This window comes from Typopeltis vanoorti, chromosome 15 (genome assembly GCF_054136105.1).
Source record: "Typopeltis vanoorti isolate ZY-2024b chromosome 15, IOZ_Tvanoo_1.0, whole genome shotgun sequence".
NCBI lineage: Eukaryota > Metazoa > Arthropoda > Arachnida > Uropygi > Thelyphonidae > Typopeltis > Typopeltis vanoorti.
The window spans coordinates 95,817,224-95,834,274 of record NC_143563.1 but is presented as its reverse complement, the minus strand read 5'-3'; the positions used below and the strand labels follow the sequence as shown (position 1 = coordinate 95,834,274).

Genomic DNA, 17,051 nt, shown 5'->3' with positions numbered 1-17,051 from the left:
AGAAAAAAAAAGAGTGCTTGCCACTAGAAGCCAGCAGGGGGCGAGGTAGTATATGTTTGTAATCACACAACATATAAACTTCGTTTTCTGGTTTTATAATATATATGTATATTTCAATTGGTAGTTGGGGATTAACGTGTGAAGTACGTTTCGTTCATGAGATGTAAATTTCGAACTCGACTGTTAGCCATGCATAATTTGACAACTGATAATTAATATAGATGAGGGTTCGGTTTGCATTAAGCGCTCGCCATGCATTGACTTATATTGTATTCGAGTGTGTGTGTGTGGGTGAGCTCCTCATCTACAGAGCGTTAATATGAATGATAGGTAAATTTTGAAAATCTTCATAAATTTCGGTTTCATGAATTTATTTATCTATTTTTGTTTTAAATTTTACGAATTGTATGTTAGCGAGATATATTGAAACAGTTGCAGTGCCCTTTCTTACCATGGTTTGTTGTTTAAAGAAGTTGATATGTTGAAAATCTTTAATTTTGCTTGGCAGTGATAGTTTGATTCCTTCCTCCCGGTCTTAGAATAACAGATTTCTTCATTTAACTAGTTTTCTAAAAATGATCGAAATATTTTATTATTATTATTGGCACCAATTAGCGTAATATGGAGGAATGACAAGTGATTTCCGTTTGTTAATGTAGAGGACAAATGTTTGTTGAGGACTTAGATACAATGAATCGCAGGATGAGGAGAGTCATAAAAAATTTTAGGCAGACTGTTAAATAGGTGGAGAAAATTATGACCTATTTTTTTCCATGTACAAATTCCATATATTTGGGAACACGTTTATGAAAGCCCCTTATGAACATCAGGATAAGGCTAATAAACATTAAAACATTCTCACTATGTAAGAATATCACATTCTTACACAATAAGAATGGCCAACAATAATATTAATAATATTATTCGACATTCTACGCCGGAATTAGAAGTTGATAAATTCCTAGAAAATTCAGATAATATAAGAAAAATAGAAATAGCAAAACACGGAGTTAGTAATATCTACATTATTATTATCATTAAATTCCTGATATGTACCTTCCAAGGGATGAGGTGGATACAATGATGGGACTAAAAAGTTTACATTATTATGTCTTCCTATTTGGTGACAATTTTACACCAAATTAGTCTGTTATCTGCTAGATACAGTATTGTTAGATCCTATATTATGGCCTTCTGAGGCACTTCTAACTGCATCAACAATCCACCCAGATGTTGGTCTTCCTCTTGGCCTTTGCTCTCCCATATTTGTATCAACAAACCTCTTTTTGCGCTAACCTTTCCTCCTCTTTTTTTTTTTTTTTTTTTTTTGAATGCTAATAATGTAAAGTTTATTTTAATATTTTCATTCCCAATATGATTCTGCCAGCCATTGTGCTCCATCTGTTAACTCCCCTAATTTTTCTCAGAACTTTCATACGTGATCTCCAGTCTTTGATCAGCTGTTTTATTTTTAACTATGCTTTCAGACTCCATAAGTTCACACCAATGTTGGTGTAAACACTGTCGTGTATACACCTACTTCAGTGTTTGGCTGATTTCTCTCATAGTTCATATAAATTGATTCATTTGAGTCCATTTCATACCAGTTTGCTTCTGTTGTCTATTTTCATATTGCCATCTTCACTAAAATGTGCACCTAAAGGCACACCTTTGAGTAATGATGATGGAATGTTTAACTGAAATGCTTTACTTCTTTTATAGGTTTCATGTGCAGGATGCAGTGGATATATTTTATATTCTGCCTATTTTCATAGTCTTTGTCTTTTTATTTCTTATTTTCATACTAGATTTGCTACAGCAGCTGTTCAGTTTAGTTAAGGAATCCTGTAGGCTTGTACTGAATTTAAGAATATTTCAGTATAAGGAAATTTTGCCTCTTTATAAGGCCTTGATAAGACCATACCTAGATTATTGTGTACAGTCTTCCAGGTGTCAAGGGGATAAAGAATCTGTGGAAAGGGTGCAAAGAAGAGTTACAAAGATTATATCTGGATCATACAGGACCATACCATCACACTGTCACCTCTGAATTTCATAGTTTGAGTTATGCACTCTGGTAAGAAACATTCACTGGACACTCACCACACCCATCCCTCCATCTGCTTGTGGTGTGATAGAGGGTGTAGTGTGATTCATCACTCCATAACAAATCTTTCCAAGCTTACATGTCCCACTATATATGCTCTTTGTACCACTGAAGATAATGCTGCACATTAATTCAGGTAATGTGTGGTTTGCATATTGCAGTCCTATCATGGAAACCCATGTTTGTGAGCTTCTGACCTTGGTTCTGAATGATTTTCTGCAGATTTGTGTTCAAGTCAATGTGCGGAAATTCACATTTGGTGAAGTTCATCATCATCATCAAATTCCTGACAGGTACCCTCAAGGGGTGTACAGGATATGATAGTACTACATGAAAAATTTACATTATTACTAACTTCCTATCTACAATTTTCCTCCAAATCAGTCTGTTACTTGTCAAAACTCCAACATTATCAGATCTTATATTTCTATCGTCTAAGGCATTTTGTACCGTATAAATCAATCCACCTATATCTTGGTCTATCTCTGGGTTGTTTACCTGCCAACCTGGCAGAGAAAACTAGTTTTGCTAATCTTTCCTCGCCCATTCTGTGTAAGTGACCATACCACCTGAGATTAGATCTGCTAAAGCATTCCTGGATGCTGACAATGTCAAGTTCTTTCTAATATCCTCATTTTTTATATGATATTGCCATTGATTTCATCTGTTCATGCCTCTAATCTTTCTCAGGGCTGTCATATCTGCGGTCTCTAGTCTTTGGTCAAGTATTTTACTTCTGACCCAGCTCTCAGATCCATAAGTTAAAACTGGTTTGAACACTGTCTTGTACGCAGCTAATTTAGTGTTCCGACTAATTTCACTCTTATTCCAAATTCCATATGAATTTATTCAATTGACTTCCTACCATACCAAGTTTGATGATTCTGTTATCTATTTCCGTATTTAATTTACCATCTTCACTAAAAATCGTGCCTAAGTAGCTGAAATGTTTTACTTGTTTCACAGGTTCTACGTTCACAACACAGTTGACATTTTCAATGATTCTACTATTTTCATTGTCTTTGTCTTTTTATTGCTGACCTTCATACCATATCTATTACAACAGTTATTCAATTTAGTCAAGGAATCTTGCAAACCTGTAGCGGATTTATTTAGAAGTATAACATCGTCCGCATAAAGCAAAGAGCTGACATTAACATCTCCAATTCTGATATCATTTTTAATACCACTTTCCTTCATAATGTGATCCATATAGATAATGAATAACAGAGGGGATAATGTACATCCTTGTCTCACTCCAGATTTAACATTAAACCATCTTCCTGTACTTCCTTCAATTCTAACTGCTGACTTACAACTCAAATAAAGACTAAGTATTGCTTGATATAATGGCCCATTGACACCATATAACTGTAGCGTTTTGAATAGCTTCTCCCTTGGCACCTTGTCATATACCTTTTCCAGATCTACAAAACTGAAATACAAATCTTTGTTATATTCAGAAGATTTCTTAACTATTTTTCATAAAATGAAAATCTGATCCTGACAGTCTCTATTTGGCCTGAATCCAGCTTGTTCCTCACCAAGCTTTTCTTCCACAATTCTTCTCAACAGTTTCTCAAGTATGCTTGCATAAATCCTGGAAGGAACACTCAGAAAGGAAATACCTCTGTAATTCTCACATTCAGTTTTATTTCACTTTTTATATATGGGTACTATGAGAGCTTTACTCCACTCATTGGGAATTCGCTCCTCTGTCCAGGCCTTTTGAACTATGCAGTGCAGCCACTGTAAGACTTTTATACCACCATACTTCAGCATTTCTGGTCGAATATCATCTACTCCTGCTGCACATTTCAAGCCTTTGATGGATTTTTCTACTTCAAGTATAGATATGTGTGCCTGTTGAGTGTTTTTTACCACTATGCTATCACTGCTTGTTTCATTTAGCAATTTTTCAAAGTAATTACTCCATACTTCAAGGATATCTTTTTCTCCCGTTTTCATGTCACCTTTATCATCTCTAACTCCTTTTACAGCAATCTTTCCTCCATATCTAAGCTTCTTCAACAACCTCCAGAATATTTTGCCACCTTCTTGATATTTATTTGTTCTTGTCCTCCCATGACTTTTGTTTAGCTAGTTTTACACAGTGTTTCGCTTTCTTACATTTGTCTCTGTATTCTCTAAGAGCAAAAGCTGACTTATTTGCCAGGAATTTTTGATATGCTTTCTTCTTTTCCTTCACTGCCTCTTTAACTTCCTATGTCCACCATGGAGTTCTGATTTTTCTATACTTGCAAACAACCTCACCACATGCCTCTCTGGCTGAATCAATGAGGGTTTTCTTCAAGGCTTGCCACTGAGTCTCCAAGGTTTGGTTCGTGTTCTCAAACGCTTTCATTTTTTCTTCAATAATCATTGTGTATTTTAGTCAACAGTTCACATCTGAGAGCTGCTCAACTTTTATTCACTTTAAAACTTTCTCACATGTTATTCTTTTCAGTATGAAATTCAATTTTATCCTGCTCAAGACTTAATGGTGATCGCTTCCAATTTCAAATCCTCTGTATACTCTGGTGTCTTGCACCAGGAAGAAAACATCACTATCAACAATAACATAGTCAACGAGACTTTTCTTATTCCTTGCCTCTTCTCTCCATGTGAATTTGTGCACCTTTTTATGTTGGAACATGGTGTTGGTAATAACCAGTCCATGTCCTGAGCAGAAATCCAACAGGTATTTGCCATTATTATTAGCTTTTCTCTTTTCTCCAAATTTTCCCAAAATATTTTTGTATGTCTGACAATCATTTCCTACTCTGCTATTTAGATCCCCAACAAAGACCAACTTTTCCTTTTTCATTGTGTCAGTTGCTTTTTCTAAAGCCTCAAAAAAGTCCTCCACTTCTACCTTAGTAGAACCTTCTGTGGGACCATAGGCACAAATAAGTCTCATTGTCCAATTCCCCATTCTGATATTTGCCCACATCACTCTACTTGAGACTGCCTGCCATTCAAGATGAGCCTCGTATTTTGTGTTGAATACTATGGCTACTCCTTCTTTTCCTTGATTGTTAATGCCTGAATATAACATTTTGTATTTATTGCTCAGAAAGATCTCACTAGTTTTTGTCTTTTTTGTTTCAGTCACCCCTATTATGTTGACCTGGTACTTATCTAATTCCTCAGCTAGCTCCATTTCTTTGCCATTCAGGCTTCTTATGTTGATAGTACCGATCTTTAACTCTGGTGATGTTGAGTTGGGGTGTGCTTTCAGATTTGTTCCAGTAACTGACTTTTTGCTGTTCGTCCTGGTTCCCTGGCGAAAACAATTGTGTAACCAGGCGACGTACCATCATTTTGTATATTGGTTTAAGCCAATAAGAATAGAATTTGGTTGGCTAAATCCCAAATTGCCAGAAGAAATTGTCTCCTTGAAGAAGTTGGAATGAAGAAATACAGAAAGAGGCATCATATGCCATACAACTAATGAAACTATAATTTTTGGACAAGTTTTTCAGCATCCTGTTTCATTTTCAAAGGCTTATAGCCCCAAAATCTCTCAATTTCTTTCTGGATCTACAGAATGGTTTATAGCATAAATAATCGCCCTCCCTTTCCTCCCATGCAATACAGGAACTCCACACCACAATCAAAGCTACAATTGTCAAGACTGTAGTTACAACACTGTACAAAAAAAATATGATCAAAAGAGTACAAATAGTAATTTGTACTCTTTCATCATCATCATCATCGAATTCCTGCCATGTACTCTCAAGGGGTGTACAGGATATGACAGTACTCCATGAAAAAATTACATCATTACTAACTTCCTATCTACAATTTTCCTCCAAATCAGTCTGTTACTTGTCAAGACTCCAACATTATCAGATCTTATATTTCTATCGTCTAAGGCACTTTTTACCGTATCAATCCACCTATATCTTGGTCTTCCTCTGGGTCGTTTTCCTGCCAACCTGGCAGAGAACACTTGTTTTGCTAATCTTTCCTCTCCCATTCTATTTAAGTGACCATACCATCTGAGAATTAGCTCTGCTAACGCATTCCTGGATGCTGACAATGTCAAGTTCTTTCCTAATATCCTCATTTTTAATATGATATTGCCATTGATGCCATCTGTTCATGCCTCTAATCTTTCTCAGGACTCTCATATCTGCGGTTTCTAGTCTTTGGTCAAGTGTTTTACTTCTGACCCAGCTCTCAGATCCATAAGTTAAAATTGGTTTGAACACAGTCTTGTATACAGCTAATTTAGTGTTCTGACTAATTTCTTTCTTATTCCATATGAATTTATTCAATTGACTTCCCACGATACCAGCTTTGCTGATTCTGTTGTCTATTTCTATATTTAGTTTACCATCTTCAATAAAAATTGTGCCTAAGTAGCTGAAATGTTTTACTTGTTCCACAGGTTCTCCATTCACAACACAGTTGACATTTTCAATTATTCTGCCTATTTTCATTGTCTTTGTCTTTTTATTGCTGACCTTCATACCATATCTATTACACCAGCTATTCAATTTAGTCAGAGAATCTTGCAGACTTGTAGCGGATTTATTTAGAAGTATAACATCATCCGCATAAAGCAAAGAGCTGACATTAACATCTCCAATTTTGATATCAGGTTTAATACCACATTCCTTCATAATGTGATCCATATAGATAATGAATAACAGAGGGGATAATGTACATCCTTGTCTCACACCAGATTTAACATTAAACCATCTTCCTGTACTTCCTTCAATTCTAACTGCTGACTCACAACTCAAATAAAGACTAAGTATTGCTTGATATAATGCCCCATTGACACCATATAACTGCAGCGTATTGAATAGCTTCTCTCTTGGCACCTTGTCATATGCCTTTTCCAAATCGACAAAACTTAAATACAGATCTTTGTTATATTCCCATGCTTTCTCGACTATTTGTCGTAAAGTGAAGATCTGATCCTGACAGCCTCTATTTGGCCTGAATCCAGCTTGTTCTTCACCAAGCTTTTCTTCCACAATTCTTCTCAACCGTTTCTCAAGTATACTTGCATAGATCTTGCCAGGAACACTCAGTAGGGAAATACCTCTGTAATTCTCACATTCAGTTTTATTTCCCTTTTTATATATGGGTACTATGAGAGCTCTACTCCAATCATCGGGAATTCGTCCCTCTGTCCAGGCTTTCTGAACTATGCAGTGCAGCCACTGTAAGACTCTTATACCACCATACTTCAGCATTTCTGGTCGAATATCATCTACTCCTGCTGCCTTTCCACATTTCAAGCCTTTGATGGCTTTTTCTACTTCAAGTATGGATATGTATTCCTGACTGCATGCCTGGTCAGTGTTTTTTATCACTGTGCTGTCATCACTGCTTGTTTCATTTAGCAGTTTTTCAAAGTAATTACTCCATACTTCAAGGATATCTTTTTCTCCTGTTTTCATTTCACCTTTAGTGAAGTTGGTGAAGTTGGCTGAAGTTGGTGAAGTTGGCTGATGAATTGTGGTTTTTACATGTTATCCTTCGTAGCATCTTATAGTCATGTTCGGTGAGTGTGGTGGGTTATCCACTGTGAGTAGCACTTGCAGTTGACTCCCTGTGCTTCCATCTCTGCATGGTATAGCTGATTGTTGACCCAATTTGTTAACAATTTGCCAAACAGATAGGCCCGCAACACATCATCCTATCACAATGCTTCTTTCAAAATTTGTTGTTCTCTTCTTGCAGCCATTTCAACTAGGAACAGTGCACTCACTGGGGAACATCATATTACTCCAATTTATTCTGGCTACAAACACGTGACTTGTTACATGGCACAAAGCACCTTGGCCATGGAAGGATGTCCATTGGCTTTTTTCCAAGCAGTGTATATTTCCCACATACAAGTAGTGAAAAGATGTATTACCTTATTATTAAAATACTCTTGATCAGAGATAGATGTCGAAAGTTTTTTCACTTGGTTATATTATAAATTAAAGATGCCAAGAAATAATCCTTTATCCAAGTGTAAGCAAACAAAGTTTGTGCATGAAGTATCTTCATGATTGGACTACTTATATATAGAGGCTAATGACTTCACATAGTTGCCTTAGTATCCCATAATGCAACCCCCCCCTCCCTCTGTGCATTACAAAAAAACATCTGCATTACTTCAACCTTTGTATCTTTTGGTTCTGGCTCCCACTGATTAGCCCTATCTCAATAAAGGTCAAAACCAGTCTGGATAGTGAGCCTTCCCATGATACACAGCTTTATACACATCCTAAAGGGGGGGGGTTTCCATTATGGGATATAAGATAGTTGATTATCCTCTCTATACAAGTAGCCCAGTTATGAAGATGCCTCACACTCAAACTTTGTTTGCTTTGGATAAAGGATTAAACTAAGAATATAATTTCTTGGCATCTTTAAAGCATTTAGTAGAATTTATTTTTTGCTTATGTGATAGTGAGTGTAGTAGAAAGGAATTTTCAAGCAAAGTAAGCTGAAAAATTTTCAGGATGCTTTTTTTTTTTTTAATTCTAATGATTTAACATTTCAAAAATTTTATGAACAAAATTAAATATTAAATGTTTGAAAATAAATATATATGTTAACAAATATTAATGGTCCAAAAGGAAGTAATTTATTTTTTATATAACATTAAGTGTATAATAAACCTCAATGCATAACCTCAATGTCAATACATCTGTGGGATTGGATGGTATACCAGCTCGTGTTGTACGAGAAGCAGCTAAAGAATTGTCAGTACCCTTGACCATTTTGTTTAATTTGAGTCTCGGGTCTGGGTTAGTCCCGAGCGGGTGGAAAGAGGGGAAAATAGTTCCACTGCATAAAGGTGGTTCCAAGACTGCTGTAGTAAATTACCGACCGATTAGCATATCAGGAATCATTGTCAAGGTCTTAGAGAAAATAGTCAAGAGGAAAATACAAGATTGGATAGAAGAAAATGGGATACTGTATCGGGGACAGCATGGTTTTGTGAAGGGTAGGTCATGCCTCAGTAACTTGCTCACGTATTATAACACAGTGACGGCTGAACTGGATAAGGGTAATGGGTTTACGGTGATTCTACTGGACCTTGCCAAGGCCTTTGACAGGATTCCACATGGAATTCTAATCAGTAAATTGCGGCATATGGGAATGGACATAGGGTTGGTGAGATGGATAGGAGGGTGGTTGACGGAGAGATATCAGAGAGTGGTTTACTCGGGAGTAGAGTCCACAAGACGGCCTGTGACTAGTGGTGTGCCACAAGGATCTGTTCTTGGACCACTGCTGTTTAATTTGTTCATAAATGATATAGGAAATGATCTGAGAGGAACAGTTCATTTGTTTGCGGATGATGCGAAGTTGGGTAGGGCAATAGTGAATGCAGATGACGTCAAAATTTTGCAGGATGATTTGAATAGATTGGAGGTCTGGGCTAAGGAGAATGGATGTCAGTTTAATGTGGCAAAATGTAAGGTTATGCATTTTGGGGTGAAAAGATTGGCGGCAGTTTACTGCATTGGTGGAACCGTGCTCCAGGAAATTGATGAGGCACGAGATTTAGGAGTGTTGGTAGATAAGGAATTGAAATTTAGGGGACACATTGCAAAAGTGACCAAAACAGCTCATCAAATCACTTGGTTGCTGAAGAATACGATGACAAGCAGAGACAAGCAGGTTATTGTTCCTCTGTATCGAGCCTTGATAAGACCCCATCTAGACTACTGTGCTCAGATTTGGTCACCTAGGTTTCTTCTTGATGGGGAGGAGGTGGAGAGGATCCAGAGGCGAGTGACCAAGATGATAGCAGGTCTGTGGAATGAACCGTATGAGAACAGGTTGAGGATTTGTGGGTTGCAAAAATTGGTTGATAGGTGGAGGAGGGGAGATATGATTGAGACATTCAAATTACTGAAGGGTTTCTATAAAATTAATTCAGAAGATATTTTTGAGAACAGGGCTGGTTGTGGGAGGACTAGGGGACATCCATGGAAACTGGGCAAAAGTGTGGTTAGTAAAGGTGTTAGAGCTGGGTTCTTTACTTTTAGAGTAGTGAATGAGTGGAATACGCTCCCTGAGTCTGTGGTGGATGCTGTGACAGTGAATGAGTTTAAGGCGAGGTATGATAGATACTGTATGAATGTCAAATAGTTGTGATGAATATGATTTGGGGCCTCCCTCGATGAGTCCAATGACTCCCTGGAGTTGCCCGTAATAATAGTAATAATAATAATAATAGTAATAAAACTTTTTGTACTTATTTTGATGTTATGTGTTTTTGCTTCTTGCCAACAAGTCCTAGTTTGAGATTTAAAAATGTATTAAACCTAGTTTTAATAAATATAAAGGTGCACTATCATTGTATATTATACTTCGTGGCAATTTTTCACTTTATCATAACGAAAAGATCAGATTTTTAAGTTGTGTTGAAATGTTTTATTAATGGCTTATTTTTAGGCAACAGATATGATTGGATAACATGATTTTTTTGTATATTAATTCTGCTGAAACATTTGGTGCCATCCAATTTCAGCTGCATATTTTCTGTTAGGTAGTGAGATGATTTTTCTGTTTCCGCAGTTAGAAAAAGATCAGTCATTAGATTAGGTAAGAGTTTGCTTAACATATTTTGTGGTTATCTTTCTTTAGAATACAGATTTGTATACCTGTATATTTCTATACTGTATGCATGTTTATTCAAGTGGCTTTATTTTATTAATACATAAATACATTACAGTATAAAGTTCTACTAATAAACTTTATTTTTTCAATGCAAGATATTTTGATGAATTATGCAAGAGTGATTTGTTTAAAGACTTATCAACCAACCTTACACCCATTTGACTGCGACTTCTTTTCTCTTTTGAACTTCACTATGATATTTTGGTTTTGGCCTTTGGGTGCAGTACCCTACCTTTTTTAATGTTTGATTTAGTACAGTACTTATGAACACTGCTAGTGTTTAGTTTCTAGCTGTTTAAAGAATTGTGAGAATTGTATTCATATATTCACTTGTATTTGCAATAAACAAACAAAAACAAAGAGTAAGTAAAAACACTTGCAGCAGTTGAGCAATTTACTATCACTAATTAGTAAAAATGCAAGTTAAATTGTGGAGGACCATATATTTCCCAGTATCCTTCCTTCCTTCTCCCAAATTCTTTTATAAATTTTGAAAATACTAACAGCAATAATTTATGAAATCTGTATTTTTCATAAACAATGTTTATCTAAAATGACATTCATAAATTATTTTAGATGAAAACAAGATATTTCTTGATGTCTCTGATGTCAAGAAGCATCTTGTTTAGCTTTATCTAAAAGAATGTGCAATTTTTTGTAGTCTTGGTTTATGATGTTTCCCTCTCACAAAAGTCATGACACATCTGTTGTTATCCAGTGACATAATCCTTTTTAATTTCCATTGTCTTGGGGAAGTCACAGCTACGTAGTGATATTCCTAATGACATCAAGCTTGCTTTCAGCATTTACCATTCATAGTTTCACACAATGACAAGGTTCTCTGCTATATTGCAGATGAGTACCCTGCAGTTATTATGGCATTTGCTATCTCAGGTTGCTTTTGAGTAAGGTATCTTGAAAGAAGATGACTAGCATTGGCCTCTAGAAAGATCATTGATAAGGAAGAGATCAAGGATGCCTAGGGAACATTGTCTGGTTGGGATTATCTGATGTTCTGGCAGGGGCATGAACAGTTTATGTGAAATTATTAGTCAATAAATACCTCGGCGTCTCTACCTGTTGGATCAGTACTAAGGTTGGAAGCTTTGTTATTTTTTAATATCTGTGCTGTATTTTTTTTTTTTTGTGTTTAGAGAGAATATGAATGAATGTTTATGAAATTTAGAAATAAATATGACCGCATTACTACTCTTGACATTGTTTGCAGTAAGCAATTTCCTTTCCATGCTGCTTATCAAAAATCATTTCACCATATTTTAATCAGCAATGATTTCTTTAGCAAGCAAACTGTAGGTGCTTATAGATTTTAAAAAAATTCTAAATGTATAAAACAGATTTTTCTACCTTTTGCAAGTTGATTATTAAGTATTGGAAAGTATTTTGTTTTTTATAGGAACAACTGCAGAAAACTTGCATCCTCCAAATGCCAGTTCAGCCCCCTCTGGTGTCTCACCAGGGTTGTGCAACTTCTTTCCATGCTTCCATTTCTTTCTCAATTACAAGTGGTACACACTTACTTTCCATGCCGTAGAGTATGTGGTACACACTCACTCTACAGTATGGAAACAACTTTGTATTCAGCCTACCAAAAGCATGATAAAAGTCATCCATTAAACTTTCTCCCATTGCTTTCTCATTCATATCAAAAAGTCGTGGAGGTTATCGACAGATGGCTTCTTCATCCTGGAGACCCACTAATAATTAGTAACTAGCAGCATGGATTCTGGTATTCTTGATCCACTGCATATCCATTAGCTGTACCATATACTTTTGGATGCAAGCCTTAGAGATTTCACGAGCGATCACAAGTTCTCCAAATATTTCTAGTGTATTTGATTAGGTCTGGTGTATTGAGGCAGCCAGTGATAACATTCACCATGCTGTCATTGGTTTGCCTTCTACTGCCTTTTATAAATTCCAGGGTTCTGTATTTTTTTTTTTTTTTTCTCATGTTTTCTCTGGTGTATAAGTGAACTCTCAGTGATCACAAAGCATGTTGGCTTTTCTGATGACAGTGTATCCTCATTCCTCTTCAATTGACAAACATTATAGTGCACAATCATTTCAAGCTTCCATAACCAATGTCTTAAATTTCTCTTTTAAGAGTTCAAGGTCTCACTGAAGATATTCTTCATGAGACCAGGATAACGATGTGAATTTTGACTACAAAAACAAAGGATACTGTCTTTCTCACAAGAAATATCTCACTTCACTTCTGCTTACTTTTGATAACACAAATCTCTATAAAGATTTCTAGATTTCCCTGTCACAAGGATATTAAATTCATAGCATTCTCAGCCTTGAAAAATCTTGGTGTCATTTTCTGCTTTTTGTCTGTACAACTGATACACTATATAAATCACACATCTCCATCCATGGAATACTATTCACATATTTGGAGGTGCTTTAAAAAATCGTAAAAAAAAAAGAGAAAAAAAGAAACACTTAATGTTTCTCATAATGTTCTGTTTCAAAACATTATGAGAAAGTGTGTGTGGTATGTCTGTGTATTTATTTATTTTCTTATATAAGTTTCTTTATATATATAATCAGCCCCACATGAGAGGTTGCAGAGCTTACATAACATTTGTGACATGTGCAGCCAATAGTTAGTGGAGATAAAACCTGTTGATTTTTTTCTTAAAAGCTGTAGATTGTAGCTGCTAAGGAACAAAAGGGAAAGAAGTACATCTTTAGTGGCTTTGCAGTTGACTATAAAAAAAGATGTTGGGCAGCTGCTGCTTATGTATTTAAACAGGCTTAATGGAAAACATGGAGAGAAAGATCCTCAGTGGAAGAGCACCTAAGGAAATACCTGTAGAAAAGACAAAGCATAGATATAAGTGTGTGATATAGCAGTTAAAGTGAGTCATGAAAGCTCATTGATTAGCTGAGCTGTTCTCTTCTGGACAATGTCAGAATTTTTAAGGTGGATTTGAGATTTGTATGGAACATTTTGAATGGAAAAGGGCAGCAAGTTTTTAGAGGCTAAGGATGCTATTGATGTGAGGTGTTTTTTTCCTAAGAAAGTCTAGAAGTAAATGTCATTTCAAGAAGAGAGAGAGATCTGATCCTGTTTGGTGATTTGTATATTATCAGTGGGAAAGGGAAGATGAAGTGAGATTCATTTCTTTGTTAGAAAGAAGGCAGGGCTTTGTGTTGGTAGCAGTTAAGGTGACCAGAGTTATCCTTCTTCCATTGAAAAATGGAAGAACTGTGTTTAAAGCATTGTAGATCATGAAGGTTGAAGTAATTGTGCACTACAAGGTTGTCAAATGAATTGAAGGATGGAGTATATTGTTATCAGGAAAATCATGGATAGGGTTAAGGAAAGAGAAACAGCACTGGGACATGGATATTGGTGAAGGAAATCCAAATCCACATAGAGGAAGCAGTGTAGCATGACATGTAGTGATCAACCAGAGAGAAAACTGACTACCCAGTTACAGAGAATGGAGATAGATTAAAGGATAGCAGTTTAGTAAGCAGTCCTTGAAGCTGGATCTGATTAATGCTCCAGAAATGTCAAGATCAACACACAGGTTTTTCCCAAAGCCAATGCTAAAATATAAAACCTAAAACTTTTCAGTTTGCAAATTAAGTAATAACTCAATAAATTGAAACTTAAAAGTTTCAGTTTATTTGACTGTATTATACTTACTGAGATTTGACACATTAAGAATATAACTCTGATACAGAACTGCCATGGTATTGATCAGAGGATTTTTTTGCCTTTTTGGTCTCCTGAGAACCAATAGTTTGAAACAGCTGCCAAACCTGTGAAATGTAATCAGTGCATTAATAAAAGGCAAATATATGAGCTCCTAGGCAGAATATGTCTTTTAAGTAGCACAAGTCAAGGCAATTCCCATGCTTAAGGTTCATTCTTATAAACTGTGGTAAAATTCAAAACTTAAGTTTCAGTTTATTTGGGTATAAAACTATCATGGATCTTTAATATCCTCATTACATATTTTCCAGAGTTTTCCATGACACATCCAGAAGTGGGTGATGTAGATTAGGAGATGCTGTGGATCAAAAGTGGAATTCCTTCTAGTGGCCCTCCAGGTATTGAAAAAGTTGACTGTTGATGATCTCTATTATTGTGGAGAGGATGTGGACTGGAATGTTGGATGTTGATGGAAGACCTTTATTTGCTTTTGAAGGAGAACTGGTTAAGAAAGCTTTAGTGCATAAGCTTGTTTCCATGTTGTGGGTTGAAAACGTTAGAGGGTATAAGGATAATGCAGGATGGGTATTTAAGAACAAAACTTTTAACTACTTTTGAAACGGTATTGTCAGGACTGGAAGACTACAGCATCTTTTTGTATTTAGGTTATTTGCCTTAGTCATTTTATGCAGAATTGTCCAAGACAGATAATGCTATGAGGTCAGTTTTATCTTTAGTTGTTGTTATAGTGGTGATATCTATTGACCTAATGATTGATTTTTTTTCACTATCCCTCTTTCCACTGTTTAAATGGGAAGTAGAGGATAACATCTGTTGGAGTGATGATATCATGATAACCACCATCTCACAAGGGTAGCCTTGTATTTCATAGATTCCATTGAGTTTATCTCGATGGAAAATAGATCAAGCTGGTTGGATTTTGTTCTCAACTTGGCAAAATTTGATTATGCAACAGTCAGCTCCTCTCCTATTAATAAAGCAATGAATAATATTACAGAGTACACAATACAAACTGCATCAACTGCAATATCCAAAACAACAAATTAGTTTCTGCTTTTTCCCCAAACCATGGTGGAATTCATAATATTCACCACTATTTATGAGAATAGTGGTGAATATTATGAATAGAATAGTGCTTGCATATAAACATGCGAGTACTCGGTATCAGTTTTCTTTGACATGGGCAAAACATATGACTTTGGAAGTTTGGTATATTGAAAGACTTGCATTACTTCGGTCTTAGAGGGAACCTTCCTCTCGTCATCAAAAGCTTTCCCTCTGAATGGAATTAATCCTCTCAACCCTCTCTCTGAGAAGAGGGAGTCCCAGGGTTCTGTATTAAGTGTCACACTATTTGCTGTCAAAGTGAACTTGATAACAGAACAGCTTCCTCCAACTAAGTAATATAATACAATCTATGTGAATGACTGTCATCTTTTGTCATTCATGTAATATAAGGATCACTGAGACAGTTACAGCAAACCATTGACCATCTTTTAAACTAGGTGCTTTCAAATAGGTTTAAATTTTCACCTAGAAAACTGTTAACATGCATTAGTAATGGATCCTTAATTAATGCTTCCTTAATAGCCTTCTTAAACAAAGTCTAGTTGAAAATGTTTTAACCTGTGGCCACAGCAACCTAAAGAGACAGTTGTTGACAGGATATGTAGGGTTCTCTTTTGCTGTTTGAACCAGGTAGTGGTCTTTTCTGGTTGACGTGGCTCCTGGGTGACTTTGACCAGCTGTTTTAGTAATGATTCCTGAAACTGCATTCATAATGCCGAGATGACATTTTGTGACACATTAAACCAACATATTCCCTTTCCCAGCTTCAGATTATTCAACTAAATGATGATGACTTGCCATGCTGAAGTTACTGATGATATGACTTAACTCATGAACAACCAAAAAATGAGAATGAAGTGATGTGATTGAGAAGATGGTAAATTAAATATGGAAATAGGCAACAGAATCAACAAAGCTGGTATATGGTAGGAAGTCAGCTGAATAAATTTATGAGAAAAATAATAAGAGAGAAATTAGTTAAAACACTAAATTAATTGTATACAAGACAGTGTTCAAACCAGTTTTAACTTATGGATCTGAGAGCTGGGTTAGAAATAAAACACTTGACCAATGACTAGAGACTGCAGATAGGAGATTCCTGAGAAAGATTAGAAGCATGATCAGATGGCATCAATGGCAATATCTTATTAAAAATGAGGATATTAGGAAAGAACTTGACATTATTAGCATCCAGGAATGTGTTAGCAGAGCTAATCTCAGGTGGTATGGTCACTTAAACAGAATGGGAGAGGAAAGATTAACAAAACAAGTGTTCTTTGCCAGGTTGGCAGCAAAAAGACCAGAGGAAGACCAAGATATAGGTGGATTGATATGGTTAACTTAACTTAATTTACGTCGCCGGAAAAATAGCCTCTTTATCGTAAATTTTGTTCTGTTAATTTTGTTGAGCAGTGTATTTCCATATTAAAATTGTTATATATCTGTTGGAATTGAAATAATTTCTTTTGAAGGTTCTTGCAAGTAGTATTATTATATCATTTGCATATCCAACCT

At 35.8% G+C, this 17,051-nt stretch overlaps 1 protein-coding gene across 5 annotated transcripts in view; it reads left to right on the top strand.

Moving 5' to 3' along the window:
* The window catches only part of LOC150098998 (uncharacterized), a 110,988-nt gene that overhangs the window by 20,161 nt on the left and 73,776 nt on the right, over nt 1–17,051 (top strand). For 2 of the 5 annotated variants that reach the window (XM_090405330.1, XM_090405333.1), the window contains one exon: nt 10,626–10,681. The exons of 2 other annotated variants lie outside the window; for them this stretch is intronic. The gene's annotated coding sequence lies outside the window, so the exon portion shown is untranslated. Of the gene's footprint in view, nt 1–10,625; nt 10,682–14,800; nt 14,846–17,051 lie in introns of those variants that run through there. One more of the 5 variants, XM_090405334.1, reaches the window with a different exon arrangement.